This window comes from Oncorhynchus clarkii, chromosome 3 (assembly GCF_045791955.1).
Source record: "Oncorhynchus clarkii lewisi isolate Uvic-CL-2024 chromosome 3, UVic_Ocla_1.0, whole genome shotgun sequence".
In the NCBI taxonomy this organism is placed as follows: domain Eukaryota; kingdom Metazoa; phylum Chordata; class Actinopteri; order Salmoniformes; family Salmonidae; genus Oncorhynchus; species Oncorhynchus clarkii.
Genome location: NC_092149.1, coordinates 21,126,566 through 21,149,336, shown reverse-complemented (window position 1 = coordinate 21,149,336; position 22,771 = coordinate 21,126,566). Strand labels below are relative to the sequence as shown.

At 45.3% G+C, this 22,771-nt stretch overlaps 1 pseudogene; it reads right to left on the bottom strand.

The window, feature by feature from the left end:
• Positions 1 to 22,771, bottom strand: part of LOC139385148 (activating signal cointegrator 1 complex subunit 3-like) — a 175,375-nt pseudogene that overhangs the window by 39,280 nt on the left and 113,324 nt on the right.

The following is a 22,771-nucleotide window of genomic DNA, read 5'->3' as shown; positions in this document are numbered from 1 at the left end:
GGCCTGGTCCCTAGCCCTCTTGTGTAAATGTCTAAAGATATCAGGGACACTACTCTTGATTAGGGCTAGGAGTTATTCCCAACCATGTGACCTGAACCAGGAACAATTCTGGGTCCTACTCATGATAAATGCACAACATTCGGATGACCCCAAAATAGAAAAACACTAAAGGGAGTGGGGAACCACACATTAATATTAGAAAACGACATCCAACTCCCTATTAGAATGAGTCATGATCCTGGAGTCTGTGGCTTGGGTTAGAGTTAGGGAGAAGGAGATCTCATGTGTCTCTACATGTGTCGTGGCTAGCTTGCGCGGCAAGGCGTGTGTACATATGCAGCAGGGATCACTGGCTAAGCTGGGGGTGTCCCATTACAACTCTCCCATGAGCAGAGCATGCATCGCTAATCACACAAACATTCATCTTCATACACAGCCTGGCTACAGCGGGCCTCCTATTCCACCCTGACTCCCTCACAAACTACAGGAGTCATCTGCCTCAATGACATTCTCCAATCTCCATAGAGATTCTATAGCCAAACTCACATGTAGTATTAAAGCCGCAGGATAATAGTACAAGAAGGTGATGCACCTAAACACTGATCTAGAATCAGCCATCTCCCCTTTAAATAAACCTTCATTTGAACCATCAAAAGAAAAGAAGAGCCCTCAACCAGTACACTTCCAGAGGTAAAGTCTGTGATGAGGAGGGAAACACAGTGATGGGAATCAGACGCTGCAGGGTTGTTTCAGCAGCTGGCTGCTCCACCTCGTTCATTTTCAGAAGCTACAGAGGTAAAACAGCAGCGAGATTCCCACTTTTCACTTATTAATCTACCACAGGCTGGAGGAGGAAAGGAGCAGGGCCATTGGTGGAGAGGACAGCTCCATACTGACAGACTACTGACACTTCACACTAACATATTTCTACTGTTAACAGCATTTAGACACACTTAAAGAGTGTACTGTGTGTGTGTGAGGGAGAGAGAGAGAGCGAGAGACATCGAGGTGATCCTATGTGAGGTCGACATGGTTACCTGGTCGTGCCACTGGAAGTCGGGGGTGATCTGGAGGCGGATCCTGAGCACGGTGCGTGTGATTGGTTGGATGGTGGCCTCCATCAGTATGGAAGGGTGGACACACTGCTTCACCTTCAACCCGATGTTCACATGGTGGAGCATGTGACCTGGGACACAGAGAGAGAGGGGAGAGGTATAGCACGCTGCGCGAGCGAGCGCATACTCACACACACACACACACACACACACACACACACACACACACACACACACACACACACACACACACACACACACACACACACACATCTACAGAACACAATAGAATTGTGTCTAATTTGGTAGTGAACCACACCTGGCCCAGTATTGTCTCACCTTTCTCGTCCTTCTGCATATCTTTCAGTTTGTCCACAGTTTCTTCTCCTCCAGACGGGCCAGCACGTTGTGAGGCAGGATGGAGAACTGTCTCAGGGGGTGAGCGAAGCCCCACAGACGCTTGTCTATCACTTTACACAGGTTGAGCAGGCGGTAGGTCATGGCAGGCCAGCGTTTCCTCAGAGCAATCTCAAACAGAGCCCTGACGATACGAGCTGCGTTCTACACAGGGACGAAATACACACACACAGTTACACTTTGAGTGGCATTCTATAGTAGAAAAACAAGGACAGACAGATAGTCACAATTGGAGTAGTGTATTACAGCAGGTGTAAAAACACACAGGCTACAGCCAGACTTAGAGCAGTGTTCTACAATGGGTACAGCAGGACAGAGAGAGTCATGCAGAGACTGAAATAATCCATCAAGATGTAGGACGATTAATCATGTCTGATCGAGAGCCGCGGGACTGGTATGATCAGGCTCTGTTCTGAAACATGGGTCAGGCCTGGCTGTGCGATGATGAATTGCTCATGTCTGTCCTGACAGATGGGTCAGGTGGTTGGCGCTGCTCGCTGATAAACTGGTCAGATTTGACGTGGCTGGGCTCTTATTGATTTGGGCAGGTGTTAATGACATGATGGATTGGCCGTGCTGGGATTGATTTGTTGGGTCTGGCTCTGTTGTGATGGATAAGTCGGGGCAAGGCTGCTATCTGTGATAGATTGGTCAGATCTGCTTCTGTCCGGGACATGTGGTTGAGTGGGAGGATGGACAGAGACAGGCAGGCAGACATAGAGACAGGCATATAGATAGGTAGAGACACAGAAACACCAGCTGGGCCAGATGTTGGTCTGCTGCTGGTTAAAAGGCCACTAGGGCAACCTCACTCCTACATCAAACCCTCTGGAGAGAAAACCCTACACTTACACCCTTACTGACCCTACACTCACACCCTTACTGAGCCTACACTCACACACTTACTGAGCCTACACTCACACCCTTACTGAGCCTACACTCACACACTTACTGAGCCTACACTCACACCCTTACTGAGCCTACACTCACACCCTTACGGAGCCTACACTTACACTCTTACAGACCCTACACTCACACCCTTACTGAGCCTACACTCATACTCCAAATAACAACCAACAGCCAAAACACATCAGGCCTCACAGTCCGTGTCACAGCACCAGCATAGTTCCAACCAGGGAGATTATTGAGATTGACTAACTTCATGATTAAGCTGCCTTCATTCTCCAGTTATTTTGTGTGCATGTGTCTTTAAGAGCATGCAGTAAACACAGGTGAACTGTGGTCTCAGGTCTCTCAGCGCTCATGTACAATAATCTACTCTCTCAGGAGAACTCCTGGTGTCCTGCGGTCAAGTGCACCGGCCTGCAGAACAGCTCTATCTATCATCCAGTTGCTAAAGCCATTGAGGAGTGTGTGGGTATGCATGAGAGACAGGGAGTTAGCCCTTGGTAGAGAGAGAGAGTGTGTGTGTCTGTGTCTGTGTGTGTGTGTGTGTGTGTGTGTGTGTGTGTGTGTGTGTGTGTGTGTGTGTGTGTGTGTGTGTGTGTCTGTGTCTGTGTGTGTGTGTATGTGTGTGTGTGTGTGTGTGTGTGTGTGTGTGTGTGAGAGAGAGAGAGATGGTGAGTCTGCCAGTGTTTGTGAGTGTGCGCACATATATGTATGTATGCAACTTTATCTCTGTGCTTGTGTGTGTGTGTGTGTGTGTGTGTGTGTGTGTGTGTGTGTGTGTGTGTGTGTGTGTGTGTGTGTGTGTGTGTGTGTGTCTCTGTTGGTGTGTAGTGGCAGTATCATGCGGGAGCAGGACCTATCAGTCCTCAGTCTGGATTAACCATCAGATCCCCTCTATTCCACTATGGCTGCCTGCCTCCCGGTCACAGCAATCCAAACCGGCTGAACATCTGAAATCGGGCGAAATAGGAGCAAAGAGGGAATTTGCTGTGAACAATTCCAAATATTCAGCCACATGGAATCAGTTACCGCGGAAACCATGGATAGATGGGTTCAGCAGAGGGGATGGGAAGAGGGGATGGGAAGAGGGGATGGGAAGAGGGGATGGGAAGAGGGGATGGGAAAAGGGAATGGGAAGAGGGGATGGGATGCGGGGAGAAAAAAAACTACAAATGTAAAAAAGATTCCAGGCTATCAGTCACTGTGAAATATGCACCAGCCAAACATATTACTTTCCATCAGATATATTAAACCATTCGATTTTCATAAAGAGCATAATGCAGAGATGCCGGCATGGCAGATTAACTGTGACAGTTCATGAAAGCCTCATGATCCCTCTGAAACGATGGAGATGCTGGTACAAACAGGAAACCCATTTATGGATGTGTACTATATGATTAGTTAAGACACCATTTCTAAACCCCTATCAGTACAACGGTCTGCTCTAGGATGTGGACGCCATATGCTGCTGGCTGAGGGAAGGGGAAGTCTTGGCAGGGGCTGCGGCCTAGCAGGGGACACAGGGGTAGAGCTGAACCCCTCAGAGGGGCTAGGCTAGCTCAGTTTGGGGGTGAAGCAGAGTATGTACACAAGTTGAAGTTTCTTCAGGTATGGTTCAGTTTGTATGAGTGTGTGTGTGTATATGTGAGAAACAGATGGAGAGAGAGCATATGTGTGTAGTGTGTGTGTGGTGCTGTGTGTGTAGTGTGTGTGTGGTGCTGTGCGTGGTGCTGTGTGTAGTATGTGTGTGGTGCTGTGTGTGGTATGTGTGTGGTGCTGTGTGTGGTGCTGTGTGTAGCATATGTGTGGTGCTGTGTGTGGTGCTGTGTGTAGTGTGTGTGTGGTGCTGTGTGTGTGGTGCTGTGTGTAGTGTGTGTGTGGTGCTGTGTGTGTGGTGCTGTGTGTAGTGTGTGTGTGGTGCTGTGTGTAGTATGTGTGTGGTGCTGTGTGTGGTGCTGTGTGTAGTATGTGTGTGGTGCTGTGTGTGTGGTGCTGTGTGTAGTGTGTGTGTGGTGCTGTGTGTGTGGTGCTGTGTGTAGTGTGTGTGTGGTGCTGTGTGTGTGGTGCTGTGTGTAGTGTGTGTGTGGTGCTGTGTGTGTAGTGTGTGTGTGGTGCTGTGTGTGGTGCTGTGTGTAGTATGTGTGTGGTGCTGTGTGTGGTATGTGTGTGGTGCTGTGTGTGTGGTGCTGTGTGTAGTGTGTGTGTGGTGCTGTGTGTGTAGTGTGTGTGTGTGGTGCTGTGTGTGGTGCTGTGTGTGTGTGGTGCTGTGTGTGGTGCTGTGTGTAGTATGTGTGTGGTGCTGTGTGTGGTGCTGTGCCTGTAACCCACCTGTGCTACGTAGGACAGGTCTGAGATGAGGGAGAAGCTGTCCACCTCTCCGGCCGATGTAGGTCTGCAGTAGGATGTTGATCTTGCCGTATCCGTTCTCCACAGCAGCTCACAGTAGTTACACAGCATCTGTTCTAGTTCCTCCATCTCCTCATCACGCACCTTGAAACACACACACACACACACACACAGTCAGGAGCACTTCCACCTGGGTACTAAACTATATCAAGACCTTGCTATACTGTTGAGCAGGTGTCCTGCAGCAGTCTATAATGTGTGATGAGTGACCTCACGGAGAGGTCACTGTGACCTGTGAACTCTCACCTTGACCTGTTCAAACTCCTCGTCTTGGAGACGATGCTGAGGATGTCAGCATCTGTCTTCTGGGAGTTGAACAGCTCGTTGAACGTCTGCATGGAGGAGGAGGTGGACAAACACAAACATGACATAAGGAACAGCTGTTATCTAGTTATATATTGCATGTTACTGTACCACCATTCATGATGAGTTTTTTTGTAGATAATACCATGCCATACTACACCTACACAGAAGGGTATCTATACCCGGTTACAATAATATAATACATTGGAGTAAACCAAACATTAGGAACACCTTACTAATATTCAGTTGCATCCCCTTTTGCTCCCAGAAAATATTCCATTTGTCGGGGCATGGACTCTACAAGATGTCGAAAGCTTTCCACAGGGATGCTGGCCCATGTTAATTGAAATACATTCCAGGTGACTACTTCATGAGGCTGGTTGAGAGAATGCCAAGAGTGCGCAAACCTGTCATCAAGGCAAAGAGTGGCTACTTTGAAGAATCTAAAATCTAAAATGTATTTTGATTTGTTGAACACTTTTGTGGTTACTACATGATTCCATATATGTTATTTCATAGTTTTGATGTCTGCACTATTAATCTACAATGAAGAAAATAGTCTAAATAAAGAAAAACCATGGAATGAGTAGGTGTGTCCAAACTTTGACTGGTACTGTATGTCATGAAAAGGGCAGGTGTTCTTAATGTTTTGTACACTCAGTGTACAATACAACATAGTACATATAACATCATGTTATGGAACTCTGGTGTGCCTCCATGGTGTTGTATTTGATATAGAAGTGCCCGGTTGGTTCTGCCCAGGTCAGTGGAAGTGAAGTATCCTGTCCTCTCCTCGAAACGGATCAACCTGGCCTTGTCCAGTTTCCTGGCTGCCATCACCACCAGTTCCTTACGATACAGCTCCAGACCTGGGTCCATCTAACACAGAGACAGAACAGTTTAACCCTGCCATCACCACCAGTTCCTTACGATACAGCTCCAGACCTGGGTCCATCTAACACAGAGACAGAACAGTTTAACCCTGCCATCACCACCAGTTCCTTACGATACAGCTCTAGACCTGGGTCCATCTAACACAGAGACAGAACAGTTTAACCCTGACATCACCACCAGTTCCTTACAGTACAGCTCCAGACCTGGGTCCATTTAACACAGAGACAGAACAGTTTAACCCTGACATCATCACCAGTTCCTTACAGTACAGCTCCAGACCTGGGTCCATCTAACACAGAGACAGAGCAGTTTAACCCTGACATCACCACCAGTTCCTTACAGTACAGCTCCAGACCTGGGTCCATCTAACACAGAGACAGAACAGTTTAAGCCTGCCATCACCACCAGTTCCTTACAGTACAGCTCCAGACCTGGGTCCATTTAACACAGAGACAGAACAGTTTAACCCTGACATCACCACCAGTTCCTTACAGTACAGCTCCAGACCTGGGTCCATCAAACACAGAGACAGAACAGTTTAACTCTGACATCCCCACCAGTTCCTTACAGTACAACTCCAGACCTGGGTCCATCTAACACAGAGACAGAACAGTTTAACCCTGACATCACCACCAGTTCCTTACAGTACAGCTCCAGACCTGGGTCCATTTAACACAGAGACAGAACAGTTTAACCCTGACATCATCACCAGTTCCTTACAGTACAGCTCCAGACCTGGGTCCATCTAACACAGAGACAGAACAGTTTAAGACTGCCATCACCACCAGTTCCTTACAGTACAGCTCCAGACCTGGGTCCATCTAACACAGAGACAGAACAGTTTAACTCTGACATCCCCACCAGTTCCTTACAGTACAGCTCCAGACCTGGGTCCATCTAACACAGAGAGCTAGACAATAAGAGAAGAGAGTGCACATCATGTATGTACACGTGAGTGTGTACACGTGTGTGTGTATGCACATGCATGTGTGTGTACCTGGTAGGCCTTGTGGTTGATCCCGTAGGCCAGAGGGTTGGCTCTCATGCAGATGTACAGGTAGGTGTAACTCAGCCACCTCACTGCTTCCTCCACGTTAGTCACAGTCCCTAGTGACACCTGCAGAGAGAGGGAGAAAGAGAGAGAGAGATCAATAACATCACATTCAGTCATTTCAGCCCCCTTACAGCACCTGGTGGAGATTCCATACTCAGCATTGATTCCTTCTCAATAAGTCCTCATTGAATCTTTGAGGCGGGTGCCATCTAGTGGTGATTTACTGTACTGTGTTCATTTCGTGAAAAGGGTATTGGTTGGAGATGAGAAGAGAACATGATTGAAGGGGGCCAGTGGCATCTGCTGTCAAACACAGGTCGCCGTGAAATATCGTTTTGGTCCACCAGCTTCAAACAGCTGCAAAAACAATATTTTTTGTTATTGAAAATACATTTCACAGCGATTTAGATGGTACAATGATTCCCGACACTATTCAGTGCTTGTTTTCTCACATAAACTGAAACTGGGTTAACAGTGTAGAATTTTAGCAACCAGGAAATGACAGAGCGATCTCCACTAGATAAAACAGCCACTAAGCTGAAATTACAATGCAAAAATAAAATAAAAAGTATATTTTTAACATTTTGGACCATGCATATAGCCTATACATGTTCCATATTATCAAGTATGCTATTAGAAATAAGCATTATCACCTGTAGCCTAACTGATGCAGCATAGTGGCTAGAAATAAATATGTTGAAGCATGTGATTGCCTATCTGCATTTACCCTATTGGGCTGATCATTCATAATGATGCATTTTATGTCCCCCAAAAATTGCATAAACACAGCCTACCTGTTAGGGTAACTTGGGGTAAAACAATAACCGGGGTAACACACCACCTGCCTGTACTTCTCACAGAACCCCCTTTCCCTGATTGCCACTACTCTTGAACAACTAAGAGTTACATCTGCCTCATGGCCATTTTTTAAATCACTCCCCAAAATCGAGTGGCGTTTTAAGTTACACTATAATTGCCCTGTGTTACAATGACTGCTGAGTTTAACCATGCTGCTGCTGGTGCAGTTTGAGCATATTTAGGAGTTGAGAAATAAAGTAGGAGTCCCACTATTACATTATGAATTGTTGTGCATTGACTGCTTGTCAGAATGGATGTTCCCCTCCCTATGGCACTCGCAACTTCAATGTGCCTTGAGAGGAATATTTACCGTGGATAGAATGCACAACAACAAGGCGACTAAGTAAATACAAAAACTATTTAACTATGGGGTTGTTTGCAGAGGAAAAGTACATTTGGACTGTTCTAGCATCTTCAATGTTTCATTTTTATTTTGTGTAGCAGCAATGATTTTGGCGTGGTGCAGCGCCACAGCTAAATGACTGCAGTGGAAACACTGGTATGATTGTTAAAGGAGACGTCCCAAAGATGTGTGATCGGTTGGTAAGAGCTATATTATTGACGGTGGCGTGTGTGTCCCTACCTCAGCATTGAGGTTGTCAGCCATGGTCTCTAGGAACTGGCTCTCTATGGGGTTCTGCTGGGTGAGCAGGGTGAGGTAGTGGCTCAGCTTGTCATGTGCCATGATGATGGTGCCCTCGCCGTACTTGTCGAACTGGGGCCGCCCGGCACGCCCGAAGATCTGCATCACATCCAGGATGCCCAGGTCCACCAGGGTACCACACTTAGTATCGTAGATTTGGGTGCCCTGTTGTTACCACGGGAACAAGAGAGGCTGGATATGAGTGGCTTTGGAGAGATAATACAGTCCTAATGAGGCAAACGTCTGCGTGTTTTAGTACAGACACCTACACGGACTTACCGTCTTCTAAGAGTGAAGGGCACATGATAGAGACTTACAAGTTCATACCTCAATCAGACGGGAAAACTCCCTCACACATACAAACTAACAAACTACCACAAGCACACTCACCCAATGAAAGTAAGCAATTTGTTGGACAGTGTATACCATGTGTATCCTGTTCATACGACTAGCGAAATTTGAAACGCACGCGCGCGCACAAACTGACCTTGATGATGACAGCGTGTGCAGGCAGGTTGACTCCCCAGGCCAGAGTGGCAGTACAGCACAGAACCTTGAGGTAACCCCTGGAGAACATGCTCTCCATCAGGCTACGGTCAGCACGCAGCATCCCAGCGTGGTGGATCCCAAAACCATCTGGGAACATCTCCTTCATCTGCTTGTTCCTGGAACGCTGGATCTGGGGGAGGGAAGGAGAGAGAGGGAACAGTCGGAGGTGGGAGGGAAGGAGAGAGAGGGAACAGTCAGAGGTGGGAGGGAAGGAGAGAGAGGGAACAGTCAGAGGTGGGAGGGAAGGACTGAGAGAACACAATCAGGAGAGAAGGAAAGAGAGAACACAATCAGCCTGGGTATGTAGAAGAGAGGGAGAAGGATGTAGAGGGAGTATTGCTTTAACAAGTACGTTGTCATGCCAATAAAGCATTGCCGACTACCCCCAAGGATCAGAGGTCAAAGATACATTTCGGCCACAGTCGGCACAACATGTCAACTGCGTACTGTGTACTTATTCAGACCCAACTCCCCACTGCAGCTGCTAGAGGGCACCATCAAGGTGTCCAGACCGCTACCCAATAGAGTTATTATCACACATCTGTAGTGTAGTTCAGACAGATCTATAAAACAGCTGTTGTATTGATCCTGCTGGGCCAGTATCAGTCAGTGTCCTTTAGTATCTGATAAAACCCTGTAACACTAAGTTGAGGTTTTATTTCAGCTTTAATAGCTGCTTCTCTGTTAGTTTAAGGACCAGTAATTTAACTGAAAGTAACTACATTTTTTAAACCTTGTTTCAAGTACACACATATGCAGCATGTGCACACTAAGGCACTTGCGCACACACACACCCACACACACAGTGGCTGCTGATTGAGATGTGTGTGTGTGTTGACAGGCCGAGAGGTGAGGTGGTGACCTGGCCAGGCAGTAATAATGGCCTGCTCATCAGCTTTATCTCTCTCTGGACAGCTAAACGGAGGTCAGAGAGAGAGCACAGAGGAAAAAGCCCATTTTAGCTAGCATCTGTCTGTCTGTGTGTGTGTGTGTGTGTGTGTGTGTGTGGGTGTTGAGGGAGAGAAAGTGTTTCTCTGTGTGTACAGTACATGCGCCAAATTGCACATTGGCTCCCACTCAGATTTAAATACCAATTGTGTTTCCGGAACACCTGATTTACTTAACAAAAGGTGCATCTCAATAGGTGGTCCAGGTAAGTCATGACATAGCACAAGTGGGGGGGTTGTGCTTTCCTCTTTTGTCCTCTATTGCCCCTCTATTGTTCCTCAAGCAAGAGGTGAAGACAATGACAGATTCCCATCAAACCAACACAATGAATGCCCTCCTCCTTGGACTTTGCAGTTGTGCCTAAAAAACACTATATTGCTCAAAACATGTATCTTTTTCTACCCTTTAGTGTGTGTACTTTACTGTACTTACACTTAGGATATTGCTTTTCAACAGTAAAAGTCCAAAAATGGCTGAAGGACGTCTTTAACAAATGGCTCTTCACAAAAAAAGGCTTTCCTTCATAAACTATTCTTTACAGACGATGAATACACTGCTTATCTGAATGAGTTCTCCATTCATGTTCCTCCTTAACCACCTTACCTACTATACCCTCACAACAGAGTGGTGTGTGTCTAAGAAAGTATCCCTGCGGAGAATGTCTTTCAATAAACATGATCATGTATGCTAATGTAGTATCGGGTATTACACTGTCGGGTCAGTTTATTATGTACAACACCCAGTTCACGAAAATGGTCCGCTCCTACAGACAGTGAGTCAAGTGGCAGTGAGTGACCTGCTATATAATGCAGGCATACAGGGATTGAGGCACACAGTTACTGTTCAATTCAATGTTAAAATGGGCCAAACGAGTGACCTAAGTGACTGAGTGTGGTATGATAATCGGTGCTAGGCACGCCGGTTCCAGTGTCTCAGACGACCACACCGGGTTCCACGCATATCAGCTAAAAACAAGAAGAAGTGGCTCCAGTGGGCACGCGATCACCAACACTAGACAATTGGGGAGTGGAAAAACATTCCCCACACCATTACACCACCAGCCTGTACCACCAGCCTGTACCAACCAACACCAGGCTGGGTGGGGCCATGGAGTCATGCTGCTGACACCAAATCCTGACTGCCACCAGCATGACGCAACAGGAACCGGGATTTGTCAGATAAGGCAATGTCTTCCTGGCACACGAGTATGTCCCTTGACACCAATTAGGCAATGTTTCCATGCCCCAGAGAATTCAGGCTGTTCTGGAGGCAAAGGGGGGCCTGACCCGGTACTAGATGGGTGTACCTAAGTGTATCTGTGTATGAGTTTGCGAGAGAGAGATGATGCTAAGCGTCAAGGAGCGGCCAAGCCTGAGGCATCAGAGCACTGTACACACATGGCACGCACACCACTACCACGGCTCCAACTAGACACACACCGTTAACCACAGTATGACACCGGTTGTATATCATGTTAGGGCTCAGTAAAACTGACATCAAACTCCACACACAATACAACTAGCTAAAAGTCAACTGCCTGTGTAAGTGATATAAAAGAAACATCAACAATTAGGATGAAATGTCCCTGTACAAACATACAGCACATAGCCCTGACTCCATTGGACTGTCCTGTAGGTCTCTACTCTATACTGATGCACTAGGCAGTACTACCATCATTCCATTCTCTGTAATACTGCCAGCTCTTCTGTTATTCAGATCTACATAACTATCTCCCTCCACCACCGCCAACAGTGATACCCACAAGCACAACTCAGCATGCAATGAAGTGTTAATTTACTTAGCAAGATTGCAACAGACAGGATGGTTAATTGTTGATTTCATTTGGCCAGCCCTTGATAGTCAATGTTTGGCCCCTTACTTTGACAGGCTTTGGCGGAGCGGGCGGAGGAGCAGGTGGAACTGGCGGAGGAGCTGGCGGAGCTGGCGGAGCGGGAGGAGGAGCTGGCGGAGGAGCTGGCGGAGTGGGAGGAGGAGCTGGCGGAGCTGGCGGAGCGGGAGGAGGAGCTGGCGGAGGAGCTGGCGGAGTGGGAGGAGGAGCTGGCGGAGCAGGCGCAGGAGCTGGTGGAGGAGCTGGCGGAGGGGGAGGAGGAAATGGTGGAGCGGGAGAAGGAGCTGGAGGAGGAGCTGGTGGAGGGGAGGAGGAGCTGGCAGAGCGGGAGGAGGAGCTGGCGGAGGGGGAGGAGGAGCTGGCGGAGTGGGAGGAGGAGCTGGCGGAGCGGGCACAGGAGTAGGCAGAGCAGGCGGAGGAACTGGCGGAGGGGAGGAGGAGCTGGCAGAGCGGGAGGAGGAGCTGGCAGAGCGGGAGGAGGAGCTGGTGGAGGAGCTGCCACTTACTCACACTCTACTCCACTTTACCGCTCTCTTTTTTCCTATCGCTCTTGCTCCATCTCTACCTTTGTGTCTGATCAAAACATTTCCTCTGGGTACAGTACATCCAGTACAGTATAAACAGAATGTAGGTCTATGTACGGGGTGGAGGGGTTTGCATGCACATGGCCTGTGTGTACAGTGTGTTATGTGCTTACATGTAATGTGTGAAATGTGTGCGCGTGTGTGTGTGCGTGTGTGTGTGTGTGTGTGTGTGTGTGTGTGTGTGTGTGTGTGTGTGTGTGTGTGTGTGTGTGTGTGTGTGTGTGTGTGTGTGGAGAGAGGAAATGAAAGCCAGGCACAGTGTGTGATAACAGTTCTTTGTTTTCTCAGAGGGACACGGTGGGAGGCACAGCGGAACCACACACTCAACTCAGCCTTTTACAACCTGATGATGTAGCAATTAAACATGACGATGAGTGAGAGTGGGTTGGTTTGCATGACCACGGTTACATGTCAGACCGGTCCCTCAGGCTATGAGGCTACCAGACTGCAAATGAGCTATTATACTAAAATGTGTATTTTCCTTTGCAGTACTTTTCTTGCACCCGTCTGTCTATTTATCTACAGCACTGTTTTATACATCTAGTCAGAGTGTGGTGTGTGAGTGTGTTACCTGTATCCGACTGTGTGTTTGTGTGTGTGTTCTCTGAGTGTGTTTCTGTCTCATTGCAGTTTATCACTCTTTGGTCTGCGCTCTCAGCTTGGGCGTACAGTAGCGACAGATCGTCACGACAACTCAGACACGTTCAAAAGATCATTGGCGGTGTAAAAATAGCCCCAAACGAAGGCAAATATAGACATTAATGAGCGTGTTGCGGTCCTGTGTAACGGCAGGCGGGCGGCGTGTTGTCCCAGTTGGCCTAGCGTCTCCGCCGCGTCTGAACGTCTACAGAGAAAAACGCTTCCCCCCCGACAGACAACCTGTCAACGCAACAGGACATGAAACCCCATCAAAGACAGTACTGTATAGTACAGAAGATGAAAGATACACTTCACTACCACCACCACACACACCCCCCTAGAGTCCAGAGAGAGTGACAGATAAAAAACAAGATGGATGGGAGAGGGGGAGAGGAAGAGAGAGGGCTGGATGGGAGAGAAGGGGAGAGAGACAGAGTCATCATCCTTTCATCCACATCAATGGGCATCCATCCATCGCAATGCCTCTTTCCTGTCTGCAGTCAACACTAGAGCACCTCTCAGTACCTCTCCACTAAATGAGACTGGCCTTCAATACAAGTCAACATCTCTAACTAAAACAAGCACTCTCAGCACCATACAATAGACCTACACCATACATACTGGTGTACCAGCCATAGACACCACTTCACGGACTAGAACAGATTTATTTTTATTTATTTATCTGTTATTTTACCAGGTAAGTTGACTGAGAACACTTTCTCATTTGCAGCAACGACCTGGGGAATAGTTACAGGGGAGAGGAGGGGGACGAATGAGCCAATTGTAAACTGGGGATTATTAGGTGACCGTGATGGTTCGAGGGCCAGATTGGGAATTTAGCCAGGACACTGGGGTTAACACCCCTACTCTTACAATAAGTGCCATGGGATCTTTAATGACCTCAGAGAGTCAGGACACCCGTTTAACGTCCCATCCGAAAGACGGCACCCTACTCAGGGCAGTGTCCCCAATCACTGCCCTGGGGAATTGGGATATTTCTTTATTTTTTTAGACCAGAGGAAAGAGTGCCTCCTACTGGCCCTCCAACACCACTTCCAGCAGCATCTGGTCTCCCATCCAGGGACTGACCAGGACCAACCCTGCTTAGCTTCAGAAGCAAACCAGCAGTGATATGCAGTGGTATGCTGCTGGTAATGGCTCTAGATGGCTCTAAAGCCACGATGGACTCATGGCCATGGCTCTAAAACGGCTCAATCTGGGTTCACTGGATTCAAAAGTAATACACTATATAGGGAATAGGGTGCCTCTCCTCCGCACCAAAAGAGGAGAGCTGTCCTGCTGTACCCTAACCTGGCCACTAGGTGGCTCTTTACCTCCACTGCTGAGCTGAGCCACTGTACACTTCTCTGGTGCTGGGTCGCTGTGACAGGCCTACCTTTCATCTCACAGAGAGGACCCATCAAACTGGAGAGAACAAACTAGTGGGCTCCTCAGTGTTGGTGGAGTTCTCACACAGGCATACTCACCATGCACTCGTACACCACACACATTACATGTACACACATGCTGAGGGCACACACATGCTAAGGGCACACACATGCTGAGGGCACACACATGCTAAGGGCACACACATGCTGAGGGCACACACATGCTGAGGGCACACACATGCTGAGGGCACACACATGCTGAGGGCACACACATGCTAAGGGCACACACATGCTGAGGGCACACACATGCTGAGAGCACACACATGCTAAGGGCACACACATGCTGAGGGCACACACATGCTGAGGGCACACACATGCTGAGGGCACACACATGCTGAGGGCACACACATGCTAAGGGCACACACATGCTAAGGGCACACACATGCTAAGGGCACACACATGCTGAGGGCACATACATGCTGACGGCACACACATGCTAAGGGCACACACATGCTGAGGGCACACGCATGCGAAATAACCCTTATCAAAAGTAGTATGGAGAGGCCAACAGATGGTCTGACCATTCAAATGTTCCACTTAATGAGAAACTCTTTCACTCTGATAGACATGATTTGCATAGACATGATGAACTAGCTCAATAAATAACCATTATTCCAGCAGCACTCTTTATTCTAGTGGCTGCATTAAGATATCTAAGATAGATTGACAGCCTCTTCAACCCCTCGAGTCAATTAATGAACATTATGACAGAAAATATACTGGAATCACTTTTGACTTTTAAAGGTAGGATAAATAATGGCACATTTTTTAATTGACCTTAGAGGTGCTGTATGCTCCACTACATATGCATACGGGAGATTAAAAAACACCTATAAATATTAATGTGCGCCAATTTCCCAGCACAAATAAGTCATGCATTATCCCTTTGTGGGCTTAGAGTGGAATCAGCCTCGTGCTCCCTCCCCCACTAATACAAGACTGACAGATGGATGGAGAGACAGACACGAGGACAGCAGGACAAACAGGACAATGGAGGAGAGAGATCAACTACTACTCTAGAGGTCTTTCTCCAAACACTTTATTTGATGTTCTGCTTATTAACGTCTTAATAAGGCATTGGTAAATACTTTAACAATTAGAAGACTATAGCGTTTGTTGACATAGCACATCTATATGCAATCCATTTATTACGCATAGCTTTAATCTGTATAAACCATGGAACAACCAGCTTTAATCTGTATAAACCATGGAACAACCAGCTTTAATCTGTATAAACCATGGAACAACCAGCTTTAACCTGTCTAAACCATGGAACAACCAGCTTTAATCTGTATAAACCATGGAACAAACAGCTTTAATCATATACTGTATAAACCATGGAACAACCAGCTTTAATCATATACTGTATAAACCATGGAACAACCAGCTTTATTCATATACTGTATAAACCATGGAACAACCAGCTTTAACCTGTCTAAACCATGGAACAACCAGCTTTAACCTGTATAAACTATGGAACAACTAGCTTTAATCTGTATAAACCATGGAACAACCAGCTTTAATCATATACTGTATAAACCATGGAACAACCAGCTTTAATCTGTATAAACCATGGAACAACCAGCTTTAATCTGTATAAACCATGGAACAACCAGCTTTAACCTGTCTAAACCATGGAACAACCAGCTTTAATCTGTATAAACCATGGAACAAACAGCTTTAATCTGTATAAACCATGGAACAAACAGCTTTAATCATATACTGTATAAACCATGGAACAACCAGCTTTAATCATACACTGTATAAACCATGGAACAACCAGTTTTAATCTGTATAAACCATGGAACAACCAGCTTTAATCATATACTGTATAAACCATGGAACAACGAGCTTTAATCTGTATAAACCATGGAACAACCAGCTTTAACCTGTCTAAACCATGGAACAACCAGCTTTAATCTGTATAAACCATGGAACAAACAGCTTTAATAATATGCTGTATAAACCATGGAACAACCTGTCACGCCCTGGTCTAAGTATTTTGTGTTTATCTTCATGTATTGGGTCAGGCCAGGGTGTGGCATGGGGTTTTTGTATTGTGGTGTGTTTTGTCTTGGGGTTTTGGTGTGTATGTATTGGGATTGTAGCTAGTGGGGTGATCTAGCAAAGTCTATGGCTGTCTGGAGTGGTTCTCAATCAGAGGCAGGTGTTTATCGTTGTCTCTGATTGGGAACCATATTTAGGCAGCCATATTCTTTGAGTTTGTCGTGGGTGATTGTCCTTAGTGTCCTGATGTCCTTGTTCTGTGTTAGTTTACACAAGTATAGGCTGTTTCGGTTTTCGTTACGTTTATTGTTTTGGTAGTGTTTGTGTTTAGTGTGTTTCTTCATTAAACATGGATCGCAATAGACACGCTGCATTTTGGTCCGACTCTCCTTCACATACTGAAAACCGTGACAAACCAGCTTTAATAATATGCTGTATAAACCATGAAACAACCAGCTTTAATCATATATACTGTATAAACCATGGAACAAACAGCTTTAATAATATGCTGTATAAACCATGGAACAAACAGCTTTAATAATATGCTGTATAAACCATGGAACAAACAGCTTTAATCTGTATAAACCATGGAACAAACAGCTTTAATAATATACTGTATAAACCATGGAACAAACAGCTTTAATAATATGCTGTATAAACCATGGAACAAACAGCTTTAATCATATGCTGTATAAACCATGGAATAAACAGCTTTAATCTGTATAAACCATGGAACAAACAGCTTTAATATGCTGTATAAACCATGGAACAAACAGCTTTAATCTGTTTAAACCATGGAACAAACAGCCTTAATAATATGCTGTATAAACCATGGAACAAACAGCTTTAATAATATGCTGTATAAACCATGTAACAAACAGCTTTAATAATATGCTGTATAAACCATGGAATAAACAGCTTTAATCATATACTGTATAAACCATGTAACAAACAGCTTTAATCTGTATAAACCATGGAACAAACAGCTTTAATATGCTGTATAAACCATGGAATAAACAGCTTTAATAATATGCTGTATAAACCATGGAATAAACAGCTTTAATCATATACTGTATAAACCATGGAACAAACAGCTTTAATAATATGCTGTATAAACCATGGAACAAACAGCTTTAATAATATGCTGTAGAAAACCATGGAACAAACAGCTTTAATAATATACTGTATAAACCATGGAACAAACAGCTTTAATAATATGCTGTATAAACCATGGAATAAACAGCTTTAATCTGTATAAACCATGGAACAAACAGCTTTAATAATATGCTGTATAAACCATGGAATAAACAGCTTTAATCTGTATAAACCATGGAACAAACAGCTTTAATAATATGCTGTATAAACCATGGAACAAACAGCTTTAATAATATACTGTATAAACCATGGAACAAACAGCTTTAATAATATGCTGTATAAACCATGGAACAAACAGCTTTAATAATATGCTGTATAAACCATGGAATAAACAGCTTTAATCTGTATAAACCATGGAACAAACAGCTTTAATAATATGCTGTATAAACCATGGAATAAACAGCTTTAATCTGTATAAACCATGGAACAAACAGCTTTAATAATATGCTGTATAAACCATGGAACAAACAGCTTTAATAATATACTGTATAAACCATGTAACAAACAGCTTTAATCTGTATAAACCATGGAACAAACAGCTTTAATAATATGCTGTATAAACCATGGAACAAACAGCTTTACACATATACTGTATAAACCATGGAACAAACAGCTTTAATAATATGCTGTATAAACCATGGAACAAACAGCTTTAATAATATGCTGTATAAACCATGGAATAAACAGCTTTAATCTGTATAAACCATGGAACAAACAGCTTTAATATGCTGTATAAACCATGGAATAAACAGCTTTAATCATATACTGTATAAACCATGGAACAAACAGCTTTAATCATATACTGTATAAACCATGGAACAAACAGCTTTAATCTGTATAAACCATGGAACAAACAGCCTTAATAATATGCTGTATAAACCATGGAACAAACAGCTTTAATCATATACTGTATAAACCATGGAACAAACAGCTTTAATAATATGCTGTATAAACCATGGAACAACCAGCTTTAATCATATACTGTATAAACCATGGAACAACCAGCTTTAATAATATGCTGTATAAACCATGGAACAAACAGCTTTAAACATGGGTTTACTCTATTTAAAGGTTAACATCAGAAATCAAAAGAATGCAACAATAATTGTATCTTACTGTATCACTGACTAAAGTGTTGCAGCCCCATCTGTACTGAGGGTCGAATTCACAGCTCAACAGGAGCACACAGTCCTCTTTACAGTTGATTAGCTTTCTGATGTCTATTTTAGTCTCCTTACAGGCACTATAAACAACAGATAATTATGTGTATTATTGTGCTACACACAATTAAAATATGTATATTCCCAGGCATACACACACACTTTATCTTCAACTAATTCATCCATTCTGTCAAACCAGGCCACGAGGCACCATTTTTAACCCACTACATCATCTCTCGTCTGTATTTGTGGATTTACAAAGCGTGAAAAGTGATATGATTTGTATATTTATACATTTCCCCATATAAATAGGAGGGAAGATTAGAGGCACATCAATCTTGGGCCGGCCCCGAGGAATAAAGGAAAGGTTAGTAGATTTATCACTCTGCCTCATGTTGCTGTACTGCTCTCTCTCTCTGCTGGGGGAGATTTAAATACGGAGAGACATACAGTCTGACTAACCGTCGTCCTCTGAGGACTGCTGCAGATACACCCGTGTACTCTCCATGCACACACACCATTAACTAAGAGAGTGTGTGCGCACAACACATGCACACACGGCACACACAAAAAGACACAGTGAGAATGCGGTAAATGCCGTAGCCCCAGTGGTACAGTAGTTGTGTGAAGTGGAGAGGAGAGGCTTTCAGAAATCACTGAGGGAGCAGCAGGCCAACCCTGACACTGGTGTGTGTGTGTGTATGTGTGTGTATGTGTGTGTGTGTGTGTGTGTGTGTGTGTGTGTGTGTGTGTGTGTGTGTGTGTGTGTGTGAGTGCATGTGTGAGTGCGTGTGAGTGTGTGTGAGCGCGTGGCTGTCTATTGATCCCTGTCCTGTGTGATTGATTCCATTCATCCTGTAGCCCATGGCTACAGTCAATCATGACCAGCAGGTTCTGACCAGCAGGTTCTGACCAGCAGGTTCTGACCAGCAGGTTCTCATCATACGCTCCTCTACTCTCCCTGGACAAGAAATAGTGAGTCTGGTTGGGTCCAACTGGACTAGAGCATGGGCCAAGCTACACACCACTGACAGTCTGTCTACATCTATAGGTGTAGGTCTATCGGCCCGCCTCGGTCTTCAACCAGAACTCTACTCCATGGTCTACACGTTAAATGTCCGTACTGTCCTCCTCAAGCACATCCAACACCTGAGCTGTTCTCATTCACAGTATATGTAGAAGGCAGTCAAACACCCAGTAGATAAAACACTTAGACAACACACACCGAGTGATTGAGAGCTCCACTTCACTTCCCTGGCCTGTTAATTGGCCTGGATCTGAGTGCTGTAAAGTTTGTTCATGGTATCTACGGGGGCAGAGCAGGACTCTGACTCTCACACACATCCTTCCTCTTTGTTTACAGCTCTCCCCTGAGGAACCCGCTCTAAAGAGGTGCCTGACCTCAATTTCTCTCACTTTCCTCTCCTTTAATAAATCTCATGAATAAATGCTCATAAATAACGGTGTTTGTCTGAGGAGAGGAGAGACAGCCCAGGAGCGCACAGCCACTTTACAGTACACACAGTAACTTTAGTACCCTCTCCAACAGACTGGAGTCTACAGTTACAGTAACTTTAGTACCCACTTCAGTAGACTGGAGTCTAAGGCTACAGTAACTGTAGTACACACTCCAGTAGACTGGAGTCTACAGTTACAGTAACTTTAGTACCCTCTCCAACAGACTGGAGTCTACAGTTACAGTAACGTTAGTAAACACTCCAGTAGACTGGAGTCTACGGTTACAGTAACGTTAGTAAACACTCCAGTAGACTGGAGTCTACAGTTACAGTAACGTTAGTAAACACTCCAGTAGACTGGAGTCTACAGTTACAGTAACGTTAGTAAACACTCCAGTAGACTGGAGTCTACGGTTACAGTAACGTTAGTGAACACTCCAGTAGACTGGAGTCTACAGTTACAGTAACGTTAGTAAACACTCCAGTAGACTGGGGTCTACAGTTACAGTAACTTTAGTACACACTCCAGTAGACTGGAGTCTACGGTTACAGTAACTTTAGTACACACTCCAGTAGACTGGAGTCTACGGTTACAGTAACTTTAGTACACACTCCAGTAGACTGGAGTCTACGGTTACAGTAACTTTAGTACCCACTCAAATAGACTGGAGTCAACGGTTACAGTAACTTTAGTACCCTTGAAAATAGACTGGAGTCTATAGTTACAGTAACCCACATCTACTCCTAACCAGTAGTTACTCCTACCCACATATAGTCCTAACCCACGTCTACTCTTAAACCACATCTACTCCTAACCCACATCTACTCCTAACCCACATCTACTCCTAACCCACATCTACTCCTAACCCGTATCTACTCCTAACCCACATCTACTCCTAATCCACATCTACTCCTAACCTGCATCTACTCCTAACCCACATCTACTCCTAACCAGTAGTTACTCCTAACCAGTAGTTACTCCTAACCCACATCTACTCCTAAGCAGTAGTTACTCCTACCCACGTCTCGTCCTAACCCACGTCTACTCCTAAGCAGTAGTCACTCCTAACCCACATCTACTCCTAACCAGTAATTACTCCTAACCAGTAGTTACTTCTAACCAGTAGTTACTCCTAACCCACGTCTACTCCTAACCAGTAGTTACTCCTACCCACGTCTACTCCTAGCTAGTAGTCACTCCTAACCCACATCTACTCCTAACCAGTAATTACTCCTAACCAGTAGTTACTTCTAACCAGTAGTTACTCCTAACCCACGTCTACTCCTAACCAGTATTTACTCCTAACCCACATCTACTCCTAACCAGTAGTACACACTCCAGTAGACTGGAGTCTATAGTTACAGTAACTTTAGTACATTCAAACACGGCATCATGATAGATAGGGGTAGGAGTAACAGTCTCCAGCTTAGCTACTGTATTGGTTGGTACTGAATTGAGTCAACACTGTCTAGAAGAATAGTGATTAGTGTGTTTCTTACTGGTTTCTCACACTGGCCGTAGTCAGGTCCATGGTCTGGCTGGAAGAAGGTTCTTAGACATCTCGATCAGCCCCATGGCTGTCCTCACCGGGGCATTACGAGCGAGACAAACACCATCACCTGGGTCACACAGAAAACAGAGACATGGGTCAGTCTGGGTCAAAGGGAACAACACAGAGGACGGAGATAAGTCAGTCTTGAGCATAGACAAACACCATCACCTGGAATGGATACGCAGAGAACACAGACATAGGTCAGTCTGGGGTCAAAGGTCAGAGGTCAAAACACACAGAGGTAGAGGTCAGCCCACACTGTACACTACAACATTCCTCTTTCATCTAATAGCACTACTGTACAGTGGTGTTTGTTCCTTGCCACACTAAAGCTCCATTGTGATTGCAGATACTTCTCTTGCTGTATTGTATGAGAACAACAGAAGGTCATGGTGCCATTTGAATCTTTTGTTAAAGGACAGAGAAGGGCTGTAATTTTCCTATTACACTCAGACTGCCCTTGTAAAACAGTCAATACCACAGACAAAACAATCAATAACAGAAATACAAGACAGTTATGAGATGGAGGCAAAAGACTCCCCCCCCCCCCCCCTTGGACAAGAGAGAGGAGTGAGGGAGGGAGAGAAAATATGAGAAACAGTGGGTGGGGAGATATGAAAGGGAGAGATAGCATGTTAATATCTATGTGTGAGTGTGTGTGTCTCTATGTGCACGTGTGTGAGTACAGGCCTGAAGGGTGTGTGTTTCCTCAGAACAGATAATGTGCCACCATTGATTCCTGTTCTGCTGCAGAGCTCAGAAGTCTCATCCCCCTCTCTGTCACTGTTCTCGTTCTAACCACTCACTGCTGGGCTGGCACAGTTACACCCCTACTATGCGCACGCACGCACGAACGCACGCACGAACGCACACAGGGCTGTTC